Source organism: Lissotriton vulgaris, chromosome 2_1, assembly GCF_964263255.1.
Source record: "Lissotriton vulgaris chromosome 2_1, aLisVul1.2, whole genome shotgun sequence".
NCBI classification, from domain to species: domain Eukaryota; kingdom Metazoa; phylum Chordata; class Amphibia; order Caudata; family Salamandridae; genus Lissotriton; species Lissotriton vulgaris.
The window spans coordinates 1,590,090,382-1,590,102,859 of record NC_141687.1 but is presented as its reverse complement, the minus strand read 5'-3'; positions in this window follow the sequence as shown (position 1 = coordinate 1,590,102,859).

Sequence of the window (12,478 nt, the reverse complement as noted above, 5' to 3'; positions counted from 1 at the left end):
TAGGTTCATGATTTTCCATCCACAGACTAAAAGCCTGGAGTGGGAGTGAAAGAACAATAACTAGGTAAGAAGGAAGGCAGAGGCTGTGAGAAGGACTCTGGATATGGTATGTTGCTTGGTCCCTGAGATGCTTCGATGTCACTGCCTTGCACAAATGGCATAAGTCCTGGATGTTGGGTGCCATAGTTGAGGGTTCCGAGCAGCGCTTGTAACACTGTCTGAAGCTTATTTTCACCTGCTGCAGCTTCACTATTCTCAAAGTAAATGAAGGCTGTTTGTGGACCTGACTGCATCGGAAAACAATGTGATGCGGTGCCTCCCTGAACCGCTTGATGGAGGCCCCCGAGATAATTGCGCCTGCTCCACACCTTGTCCCTCAATCCGTTTGACCTGAAGACACGTCCTGCGGTGCCCTGGTCCGACCATCACATATACCTGCGCCAGGAAACGGCGTGGGGTGCACTAGAAGGGAGAGGCGGCGCGAACGAGCCTCCCCCACCTCCCCAGGTGGAGGTTTCTCAGCTACACCCCAGCGCTTCACTCGACCAGCTGACTTGCGCCCGCTCTTGCGACACAGTCCCTCGCTCGGCCAGCTGAATTGCGCCTGCTCTTGCTATTACAACGTCTCACTCGCCATCCAACGGAATTGCACCCAATCTTGCGGTACAGCGACAGGCGGCTGCTACGGAGCTCACGAAATGGCGGTCGGCTCCACAGACTTGGGCCTGGCCTGCAAAGATGGTTCTGGGCAACAGTGGAACTCGGACGCTTGACTGCTAGGGCATGGGCCCCATTCCCAAAAGAGTCTCCTCAGCCTTGAATATTCTACAACAGTCACCGGGACCCCCGACTCCCGCAGGCTTCCGGTGGGGAGCGGCTGCCATGATTGCTCACGGAATGGCCACGACGGAGCGACGAGATGGTGGTGCTCTCATGCTGACGCCAGCTTCAGTCTGAAACATACAGAAACACTGTAGACGACCAATTCGATCAGTTCCGGTGGAGCCCCAACGTGACCCAGTAGAGAAGAACTTGCCCTCCCCTCTTTGACTGATGGTTCTTATAGCCTGTCCCTTCTGTTGTCATTTAACAGAACTTTTTGGACTGCTGAAAGGGGTTGTGTTCCGACCGCTGGTTGGTGGAGACATTTCGACTATATTCTGGACCTGCGTTGTCGCGTAATGCGTCATATGACGCGCCGCGTTAGCGCACCCGGAAGTGCTCCGGTGCGCGAGGCGCAGCTTCCCGGAAGCGATCCAGAGCGCGGCGCGCAGCGCGTAATGTAAGCATAACAGGTCATGTGACTTGTTAATAAAACTTTTCATTGGTTCATTTTACTTTTGTTATTCTAATGATGGAAGGCTTGGTCATATGACCTAAAAATAACACTTTTCATTGCTTTCGAACAATTTTTTTTCCCAAATGATGAAAGCCCCACCTTTTTTTTTCTCACTCTGACTTGTAAAGCAAAGGACCCAGATGCATTTACAGTTTACCACTAACAATGTTCCAGGCTAATGTATTTTCCCGGGAAATTTACAACTGTCCTGCAAGTAAAATATTCCTATTTCGAGAAAAAGGGCGTTTCTTCGTCCCATGAGGGAGCCGTTGAACAAAAGAGGCTCGGCCTGCTGTCTTAGTCGCTGATAGGCATGAATATCGGATTCTTATCGATCACTTTATGTTGCAGGAGTAGAAAACACAACAGCCCTTGACCATTTATCTTTACTGCGTTCCTGCGTATTATACCTTTTAACCGTCATGTAATCGGGCTGCTTTATTTCACTTGCCTTTTACTGATTCGAAAACAGTGGCTATTATTCAAAACTTTACCAATCTAGGTACTACTACCATGTTTTGTTTTAAAAACCTTTATTGTGAAAATGTCAGTATACAAATACGGGCCTATAACCACGTGGGCCGGCCACGGAGCAAACTGGAATCGTATATGATGAGGGGACATTTACACTGTAGAAGAACGTAACGGGCGGGCCATTAGGTTGCAAGAACTAAGGTGTCTAACAGTTGCGGAATCGGTGGATGTACATTTTATAATTAAAGTACGACAGGGCCAGTTACAATAAAATTATCTAGATATACATTTGCGGGCAAGTACCATAGGTGACGTTAATTCGAACTTTCAATAGTACAGTAATCAATAACACATCAGAACTTAATATCAATAGGGATGTCCAAATGTTCAATCAGTACTCGTCCCCGCCCGCCATGTGCTTCAAAACTGCATACGTATCTCGTGATATCAAGGTTGTTCAACCAGTACACAACAAGGAGTTACAAGTCCCATTTATACCGGCGCCATTTTGGGCAAGGCCGGGCAGGTCCAGGATATAGTCAAAATGTCTCCACCAACCAGCGGTCGGACCAGAACCCCTTTCGGCAGTCCAAAAAGGTTCCGTTAAATGACAACAGAAGAGATAGGCAACAAGAACCATCAGTCAAAAGAGGGGACGCTTTCGTGAATGGGGCCCATGCCGAGTTCCAAGGTGTCCCAGGGCCATTTTAGCGGACCAGGCCCAAATCCAAAGAGCCGGCCGCCATTTTGAGAGTCCTGTTGCAGCCGCCTATCGCTGTAGCCGCAAGAGCAGGTGCAATTCAGCTGGATGGCGGGTGAGGCACTGTACCGCAAGAGCGGGCGGAACTCAGCTGGATGGGGGGTGAGGCACTGTGCCGCAAGAGCGGGCGGAACTCAGCTGGAAGGCGAGTGAAACGCTAAGAGGTGCCCCACTGCAGATGATGTGCCTCCACCTGGGGAGGAGGGAGAGGCCCGTTTGCGCCGCCTCCCCCCCCCCCGGGCACCCCACGCCGTCTTTCGGCGCAGCATTGTAGGATGGCCACACCAGTGAAACTTGCTGGACACCACCTCGGTGCCATCCGGATCTCGGCGCGATGTGCTACCTTCGGCGTACTGTAGCAGCAAGAGTGACCGCAACTCAGCTGGACGGCGAGTGAAACGCTAAGAGGCGTCCCACTGCAGATGAGGTGCCTCCACCTGGGGAGGTGGGAGAGGCCCGTTTGTGCCGCCCCCCCCACCCCCGGGCACCCCACGCCGTCTTTCGGTGCAGCATTGTAGGATGGCCACACTAGTGAAACTAGCTGGACACCACCTTGGTGCCATCCGGATCTCGGCGCGTTGTGCTACCTTCGGCCTACTGTAGCAGCAAGTGCGGGCGCAACTCAACTGGACGGCGAGTGAAACGGTAAGAGGCGCCGCACTGCAGATGAGGTGCCTCCACCTGGGGAGGCGGGAGAGGCCAGTTCGCACCGCCTTCCCCCCCCCGGGCACCCCACGCCGTCTTTCGGCGCAGCATTGTAGGATGGCCACACCAGTGCGGCAACTTGCTGGAGACCACCTCGGTGCCATCCGGATCTCGGCGCGTTGTGCTGCCTTCGGCCTATTCGCACATAGGTCCGCTACTGATGCCGCCTCACAGGCCAACGGATTTTATAGGCTTTTCATAGCCCAAAGCCGCATAACAGGTCATGTGACTTGTTTATAAAACTTTTCATTGTTTCATTTTACTTTTGGTTTCCTAATGATGAAATGCTTGATCATATGACCTAAAAATAACACTTTTCATTGGATTGAAACATTTTTTTTTCCCCAAAGGAGGAAAGCCCCACCTTTTTTTTTCTCACTCAGCAATCCAAAAAGGTTCCGTTAGATGACAAGAGAGGAGACAGGCAACAAGAACCATCAGTCAAAAGAGGGGAGGGCAAATTTTTCCGTACCGGGTCACGCTGGGGCTCCACCGGAAGTCATTGAATTGATAGTCTACAGTGTTTCTGGATGTTTCAGACTGAAGCTGGCATCAGCATGAGAGCACCACCATCTCGTAGCTCCGTCGTGGCCATTCCGCAAGCAATCATGGCAGCCGCTCCCCACCGGAAGCCTGCGGGAGTAGGGGCCCCGATGACTTTTGTAGAATCTTCAAGGCTGAGGGGACGCTTTCGAGAATGGGGCCCAAGCCCTAGCAGACAAATGTCCGATTTCAAATGTGTCCCAGGGCCATTTTAGTGGACCAGGCCCAAATCCGAAGAGCCAGCCGCCATTTTAAGAGTCCTGTGGCAGCCGCCTATCGCTACACCGCAAGAGTGGGCGCAATTCAACTGGATGGTGGGCGAGACGCTGTAGCCGCAAGAATGGGCGCAATTCAACTGGATGGTGGGCGAGACGCTGTAGCCGCAAGAGCGGGCGCAACTCAGCTGAATGGCGGATGAGGCACAGTGCAGCAAAAGCAGGGGAGGTAAACAGCTGAATGGCGACTGAAACGGTAAAGGGGCGCCCCACTGCAGCAGAGGAGCCTCCACCTGGGGAGGCCCGTTCGTGCCCCCTCCCCTCCCCCCCCCCCCCCCCCCCCCGGGGAGCCCCACGCCATTTTTCGGCGCAGCATTGTAGGATACCAAGACCAGTGCGGCAACTTACTGGACATCACCTGGGTGCCGTCCGGATCTCAGCGCGTTGTGCTACCTTCGGCCTATTCGCACAAAGGACCGCTTCTGACGCCACCTCACAGCAGCCCATTGTTGCTTTGTTTAAAATGTTTTTTTAACGTGTTTACTTTGTTGGAGCGTTGTATATATTTATAAGTTATTAAAGTGTTATAATCCTACTACTTTGTTGGAGTGCTATATATTTTTAATGTGACACATAATTGTGAAGACTTTGATGTACAAAAAGGCATCCCTGGAATCTTCCGCTTCAGGCTCGGTCCCACACACCTTCACAGTGAGAATCCCCTCCCCAATCACAATACAGGATCGTTATCAGATAGTAGGAACGTGTGTGGTGTGACGGATCTCATGGGGTGGGGGCCTTGATCTACTGTAACTCCTTTGAAGAGGGGTGATTCTTTACAGTTGGGGCCATAAACTACATCCACAGGGCTAAGTGATAGCCTGGGACCGGCCTGGACAATCAGACACAGAGGAAGAGGAGTGTCAGAGGGTACGGTAGTGAATAGGGTGAAAGGGAGGTGTCGGGTGGGCACAGGGTGTGATTCTCAGGGAAGAGCAGCACAGATGGGAGGAGGTTTATGGCCCATGCATGAGAGACAGAGCGGGGGTGACCAGTGCGTGGGGGAGATGCTTGCGAGGGTGGGGAGCCATGCTGAGGATTGGCGGCGTGCAGAGAGTGGGTCCGGTCAAGGCATCTAAAATGGCTGCCGTGCACGACAAAAGTGTGGCATTGGAAAAAAGGCAAGATGGCGCAGACAATGTTTATCAATACGGATTAATTTATAACAATTATTTTTAACAATATATTTACTCGCAGTGACAAAATGGCGGTCAACACTTCCTGATTTCCTTCGAATTGAACGTTAACAGACGTCACGCAGCAAAAAAATAAAAATCCGCTCACGCGCAGCCGCTTTAAGCGTGTCTGCCAGAGGCACGCAACAGAGGTCCCCGCACTTCAAGAGGCCCGGCTATCACTGGCAGTTGTAGAAACGGACTGTTTCTTCGTGTTTTCTCCAAGGTATTGGATGAGCCAGGGTCCGCCACAGAACGCAGAAGGAGAAAAGGCAGTGAAGGGGTCATTGACTCTGCGTTGGGTGCTCGTGACTTCATGTTTACCCCTGCCAGATTATTTCCTGTGACTCTGTGGTTGTGCGGTTTGGGGACCCAAGGGGGCACAAGAATTCAGACAGCACACAGCAGATTTGGACTGGATTTTAACGTGGCGCCCTGAACTCTGTATATTCTTTCCACCCCCTGCATCACTTACCTGGAGGAAATGGTGAACTCTGGGAGTTGCAGTTTGATCACACCACGCAATCTGCAACAGGTGAGCAAGGACTCAGTCTTAGGGGTGGAGCAGAACACAGCGTAACAGCAAGGGGCAGGATATTTAAACCACGCTGGTGTCAAATGAGCTGCTAATGACTGTGGGTGCTGAGGAAGGCTTTACGAAGCTGAAATGCATTCGCCGATCAAACTGGTCTGAATAAAGATGCCTCCATGGTGTTTCCCCTAACGTGGCCTCTGCTCTCTTTCTTGAAGGAGTTTTCGTGGCATTTACAGCGTGTCTGCCAGAGGCACGCAACAGAGGTCCCCGCACTTCAAGAGGCCCGGCTATCACTGGCAGTTGTAGAAACGGACTGTTTCTTCGTGTTTTCTACAAGGTATTGGATGAGCCAGGGTCCGCCACAGAACGCAGAAGGAGAAAAGGCAGTGAAGGGGTCATTGACTCTGCGTTGGGTGCTCGTGACTTCATGTTTACCCCTGCCAGATTATTTCCTGTGACTCTGTGGTTGTGCGGTTTGGGGACCCAAGGGGGCACAAGAATTCAGACAGCACACAGCAGATTTGGACTGGATTTTAACGTGGCACCCTGAACTCTGTATATTCTTTCCACCCCCTGCATCACTTACCTGGAGGAAATGGTGAACTCTGGGAGTTGCAGTTTGATCACACTACGCAATCTGCAACAGGTGAGCAAGGACTCAGTCTTAGGGGTGGAGCAGAACACAGCGTAACAGCAAGGGGCAGGATATTTAAACCACGCTGGTGTCAAATGAGCTGCTAATGACTGTGGGCGCTGAGGAAGGCTTTACGAAGCTGAAATGCATTCGCCGATCAAACTGGTCTGAATAAAGATGCCTCCATGGTGTTTCCCCTAACGTGGCCTCTGCTCTCTTTCTTGAAGGAGTTTTCGTGGCATTTACAGCGTGTCTGCCAGAGGCACGCAACAGAGGTCCCCGCACTTCAAGAGGCCCGGCTATCACTGGCAGTTGTAGAAACGGACTGTTTCTTCGTGTTTTCTACAAGGTATTGGATGAGCCAGGGTCCGCCACAGAACACAGAAGGAAAAAAGGCAGTGAAGGGGTCATTGACTCTGCGTTGGGTGCTCGTGACTTCATGTTTACCCCTGCCAGATTATTTCCTGTGACTCTGTGGTTGTGAGGTTTGGGGACCCAAGGGGGCACAAGAATTCAGACAGCACACAGCAGATTTGGACTGGATTTTAACGTGGCGCCCTGAACTCTGTATATTCTTTCCACCCCCTGCATCACTTACCTGGAGGAAATGGTAAACTCTGGGAGTTGCAGTTTGATCACACCACGCAATCTGCAACAGGTGAGCAAGGACTCAGTCTTAGGGGTGGAGCAGAACACAGCATAACAGCAAGGGGCAGGATATTTAAACCACGCTGGTGTCAAATGAGCTGCTAATGACTGTGGGCGCTGAGGAAGGCTTTACGAAGCTGAAATGCATTCGCCGATCAAACTGGTCTGAATAAAGATGCCTCCATGGTGTTTCCCCTAACGTGGCCTCTGCTCTCTTTCTTGAAGGAGTTTTCGTGGCATTTACAGCGTGTCTGCCAGAGGCACGCAACAGAGGTCCCCGCACTTCAAGAGGCCCGGCTATCACTGGCAGTTGTAGAAACGGACTGTTTCTTCGTGTTTTCTACAAGGTATTGGATGAGCCAGGGTCCGCCACAGAACGCAGAAGGAGAAAAGGCAGTGAAGGGGTCATTGACTCTGCGTTGGGTGCTCGTGACTTCATGTTTACCCCTGCCAGATTATTTCCTGTGACTCTGTGGTTGTGCGGTTTGGGGACCCAAGGGGGCACAAGAATTCAGACAGCACACAGCAGATTTGGACTGGATTTTAACGTGGCACCCTGAACTCTGTATATTCTTTCCACCCCCTGCATCACTTACCTGGAGGAAATGGTGAACTCTGGGAGTTGCAGTTTGATCACACCACGCAATCTGCAACAGGTGAGCAAGGACTCAGTCTTAGGGGTGGAGCAGAACACAGCGTAACAGCAAGGGGCAGGATATTTAAACCACGCTGGTGTCAAATGAGCTGCTAATGACTGTGGGCGCTGAGGAAGGCTTTACGAAGCTGAAATGCATTCGCCGATCAAACTGGTCTGAATAAAGATGCCTCCATGGTGTTTCCCCTAACGTGGCCTCTGCTCTCTTTCTTGAAGGAGTTTTCGTGGCATATATATATATATATATTACCTACTGGCTATCGCCAGTAGGTATATATAGTCAGGATTTTTTCCCTATGGGATTTTTGAAAATTCTATGTCTAATAACTTTGGCGTTTGTGGACGGAATCGGCTGAAATTTTCAGGAAAATGGCACATTTAGTTTCTGAGCAGCCCCTGAAAATTTGGTGGGGTTTCGTCAAGGGGGGCTGAGAAAAAAGGGGGGTCCCAAAACGCGTTTTTAACATTGAGTTTTCCATAGGGCGGTTGGACTCACTTTTAGCTCGAACGGCTGAATGGATTTGCACGAAACTTGGCAAAATTGTAGGGACTGTTAGCCCGATGTGCCTTTGCTAGGTCTCAATATATGTGCTTCAGTGGATTTTGAGAAATTAACGTTTAAATCAAGATATATATCTGTAACAGCGCTCCGGGCAGCGATCCGGTCCGCTTACTTTTCGCGTTTCGGAACTTTGCGCGCAGAAAGCTGATTGGCTCTCCGGTGTCTGTCAACATTCTAAACAGTCCGGAGCGGCCGCCATCTTGTCTCTCGGTAGGATCGAGAGAGAAGAAGAGGTGAAAAACGAAGGGGGAATTTAATGAAAGGGGGCAAGGTATCCCCCTCTTGACCCCCTAGGAATGTTGTTGGGGTTATTAAAGGGTCCCGTGGGGAAAAGAAAAAAAAAATGATTCTTCACGGTAGAAGCGCTTCACGGGCCGCGAACTGGGCCGCAAACTGGTAGCGAAACGGGAATTCGCCATTTTGTGCTTCGTTAATTAAATTACTAGGTATAAGGGGGTGCGGGAGACGTATCCTAATCCCCTATGTTTCCTGAGGGTGGCTGAGGAGGCTGATATATGTTGATACATCTCTTCCAGCGGCTGTGCGTGAGCTTATTTTTTTTTGCTGCGTGACAGTCCGGAGCGGCTGCCATCTTGTCTCTCGGTAGGATCGAGAGAGAAGAAGAGGTGAAAAACGAAGGGGGAATTTAATGAAAGGGGGCAAGGTATCCCCTTCTTGACCCCCTAGGAATGTTGTTGGTGTTATTAAAGGGTCCCGTGGGGAAAAGAAAAAAAAAATGATTTTTCACGGTAGAAGCGCTTCACGGGCCGCGAACTGGGCCGCAAACTGGTAGCGAAACGGGAATTCGCCATTTTGTGCTTCGTTAATTAAATTACTAGGTATAAGGGGGTGCGGGAGACGTATCCTAATCCCCTATGTTTCCTGAGGGTGGCTGAGAAGGCTGATATATGTTGATACATCTCTTCCAGCGGCTGCGCCATCTTGCCTTTTTTCCAATGTCACAATTTTGTCGTGCACGGCAGCCATTTTAGATGCCAGGCTGGTCCCAGGCTATCACCTACCCCTGCGGATGTAGTTTATGGCCCCAGCTGTAGAGAATTCAGACATGCCAACCCTCCCGATTCAGGCGTGAGACTACTGATTTCAGTGCTAGTCTCCCGCCTCCCGATTTCTGCAAGCAAAAACCCGGGGGCATATTACGAACAACTAGCGATAATTTTTGTCTCTAACTTGTTTAGAGACAAAAATTATCGCCGCACATCGGCGATTTTTATCGCAGATAAACCTTGCTATTATCGCAGAAAAGTCAGCGATATTCATGTATTATCGAGAAAATGCTCTTAGCCATGTTATCCACCTTCCATTGGATAACATGGCTAAGAACTGCTCAGGGCAGGTGTTAGATTTTGGAGATATTCGCGCTTAGCGCGAATATCTCCAAAAGTTGGTAATAGGAGATAGCGATGTTAGGGACTGTTTCCAGTCGCTAACATCTTGGCACGCCACTTTGCATGTCATTAGTGATAAGTATCACTGACATGCAAAGCGGGGCCCAAGATGGTCGCTATCTCCTTTTAGCTGTCACTAACTGGTGTTAGCGACAGCTTGGTAATAGGGAGATAATTTTATCTCCGCTTTCATGGCTTTTAAAGCCAAAAAAGCGGAGATAAACCCCCTTGATAATATGCCCCGCGATTCCTTGGGGGTTTCAGCTGACAGGGCTTGGTATTGTGTTACATGGTAATTTTTCCAGGAAACGTCAGAGGGTCGATGCAGGGGTTCTAGAAGAGGTGATAAACCATTTAAGCCTCATGAACAAGCGCATGGTCTTTTAAAGATTTGTGAAGTACTCGGGGCGGCGGTGTGTGTGTGCTCTCTTTCAGGAGCGGGCGGGGGGGCACTGCCAGCAACTTGCCAGGTCAGGTAGTGTTCAACACGTGCATCACCCTTTCTCTGCCTGCTATTGCGCTCCATGCTTCGGAAAGGTAAGAAAAAGAACGTGCATTTGAGTTTGAAATCTCCGATCCTGCAGCAGCACACTTCCAAAGCCCACACATGACAATAACCCGATTCAAGGCCCCATTCACCCGTTTTAAAAAAAATAGATAACACTCCAACAAAGTAAGATTATAAAACTTTATTAACTTTTAACTATAATGAACGGAACAAAAACTAAAAACATTTAAACATTTTTCAACCCAAAAAGCAACAATGGTTAGAAGCTGTCTTTTGTGCGAATAGTCTCAAGGCAGCACAACGTGCAGAGTTCTGGACGGCACCCAGGTGATGTCGCCTGGGTGCCGCACTGGTTTTGGGATCCTACAATGCAGCACAGAAAATCAGCGTGGGGCGTCCCGGGTGGTGCGGGGGGAGGCCTCGTCAGTAGCGGTCTGTTGTGCGAATAGTCCCAAGGCAGCAGAACGCGTTGAGATGTTGATGGCACTGTGTCCAGTGTCCCATGGCTGACACAACATGTACGACAGGCACCCAGGTGATGTCCAGTAAACTGCCGCACTGGTTTTGGTATCCTACAATGCTGCTCCGAAAATTGGCGTGCGGCGGCCCGGGGGGAGGGGGGGCGTGGGGGAGGCGGTGTGAACGGGCCTCCCCAGGTGGCGGCCATCCAGCTGAGTTGCGCCCGCTCTTGCGGCTACAGCGTCTCGCTCACCATGTTGTTGAGTTGCTCCCACTCTTGCAGTGCAGCGATAGGCGGCTGCCACATGACTCTTAAAATGGCGGACGGCTCCTCGGTTTTGGGCCTGGTCCACTGAAATGGCCCTGGGACACCTTGGAACTCGGACGCTTGCCTGCTAGGGCTTGGGCTCCATTCTCGAAAAGCGTCCCCTCAGCCGTGAAGATTCTACAAAAGTCTTGGGGGCCCCCGACTCCCGCAGGCTTCCGGTGGGGAGAGGCTGCCATGATTGCTCGCGGAATGACCACGACGGAGCCACGAGATGGTGGTGCTCTCATGCTGACGCCAGCTTCAGTCTGAATGATCCAGAAACAAGGTGGGGCTTTCATCGTTTGGGAAAAAAAAATGTTCTAAACCAATGAAAAGTGTTATTTTTAGGTCATATGACCAAGCCTTCCATCTTTAGGAAACCAAAAGTAAAATGAACCAATGAAAAGTTTTATAAACAAGTCACATGACCTGTTATGCGGCATAGGGCTACAAAAAGCGTAGAAAATCCGGTGGCACGTGAGGCGGCGTCAGTAGCGGACCGATGTGCGAATAGGCCGAAGGCAGCACAACGCGCCGAGATCCGGATGGCACCGAGGTGGTGTCCAGCAAATTGCCGCACTGGTGGGGCCATCCTACAATGCTGCGCCGAAAGACGGCGTGTCCAGCTGAGTTGCGGTCACTGTTGCGGTACAGTGACTCGAACGCGCCGAGATCCGGATGGCACCGAGGTGGTGTCCAGCAAATTGCCGCACTGGTGTGGCCATCCTACAATGCTGCGCCGAAAGACGGCGTGTCCAGCTGAGTTGCGGTCACTGTTGCGGTACAGTGACTCGAACGCGCCGAGATCCGGATGGCACCGAGGTGGTGTCCAGCAAATTGCCGCACTGGTGTGGCCATCCTACAATGCTGCGCCGAAAGACGGCATGTCCAGCTGAATTGCGGTCACTCTTGCGGTACAGTGAGTCGAACGCGCCGAGATCTGGATGGCCCCGATGTTGTGTCCAGCAAGTTGCCGCACTGGTGTGGCCATCCTACAATGCTGCGCCGAAAGTCGGCGTGGGGTGCCCCATTGGCTTATGAGGTGATGTCAGTAGTGGACCGATGTGTGAATAGGTCGGAACCAGCACAAGGCGCCAAGATCCGAATGGCAAGTCCTGGATGTTGAGTGCCTCAGTTGAGAGTTCTGAGCAGTGCTTGTAAGACTGTCTGAAGCTTATTTGCACCTGCTGCAGCTTCACTATTGCCCTGGTGTGGCCAAAGGTCGCACATGACATAGGCGGTCGGCTCCCGAGGTCCGGCGGAACTTTTTTCCTTTTCCTTTCTGCTTCTTTTCCTACAATCCGTTTCATCTGAAGACACGACCAGGTCCCTGAATGTGTGCAGGGGGACGCTATTGATTGAATGAAAATGGCGGCTTGACACAAAGCTGACTCAAGCGTTACTGTTGATGCTATACAGACAAAAATTGGTTTTCAGTTTGTACATTCTTCAGGTTTTTTTTTTCCATCCAAGTCTGATTGAAAGTTTGT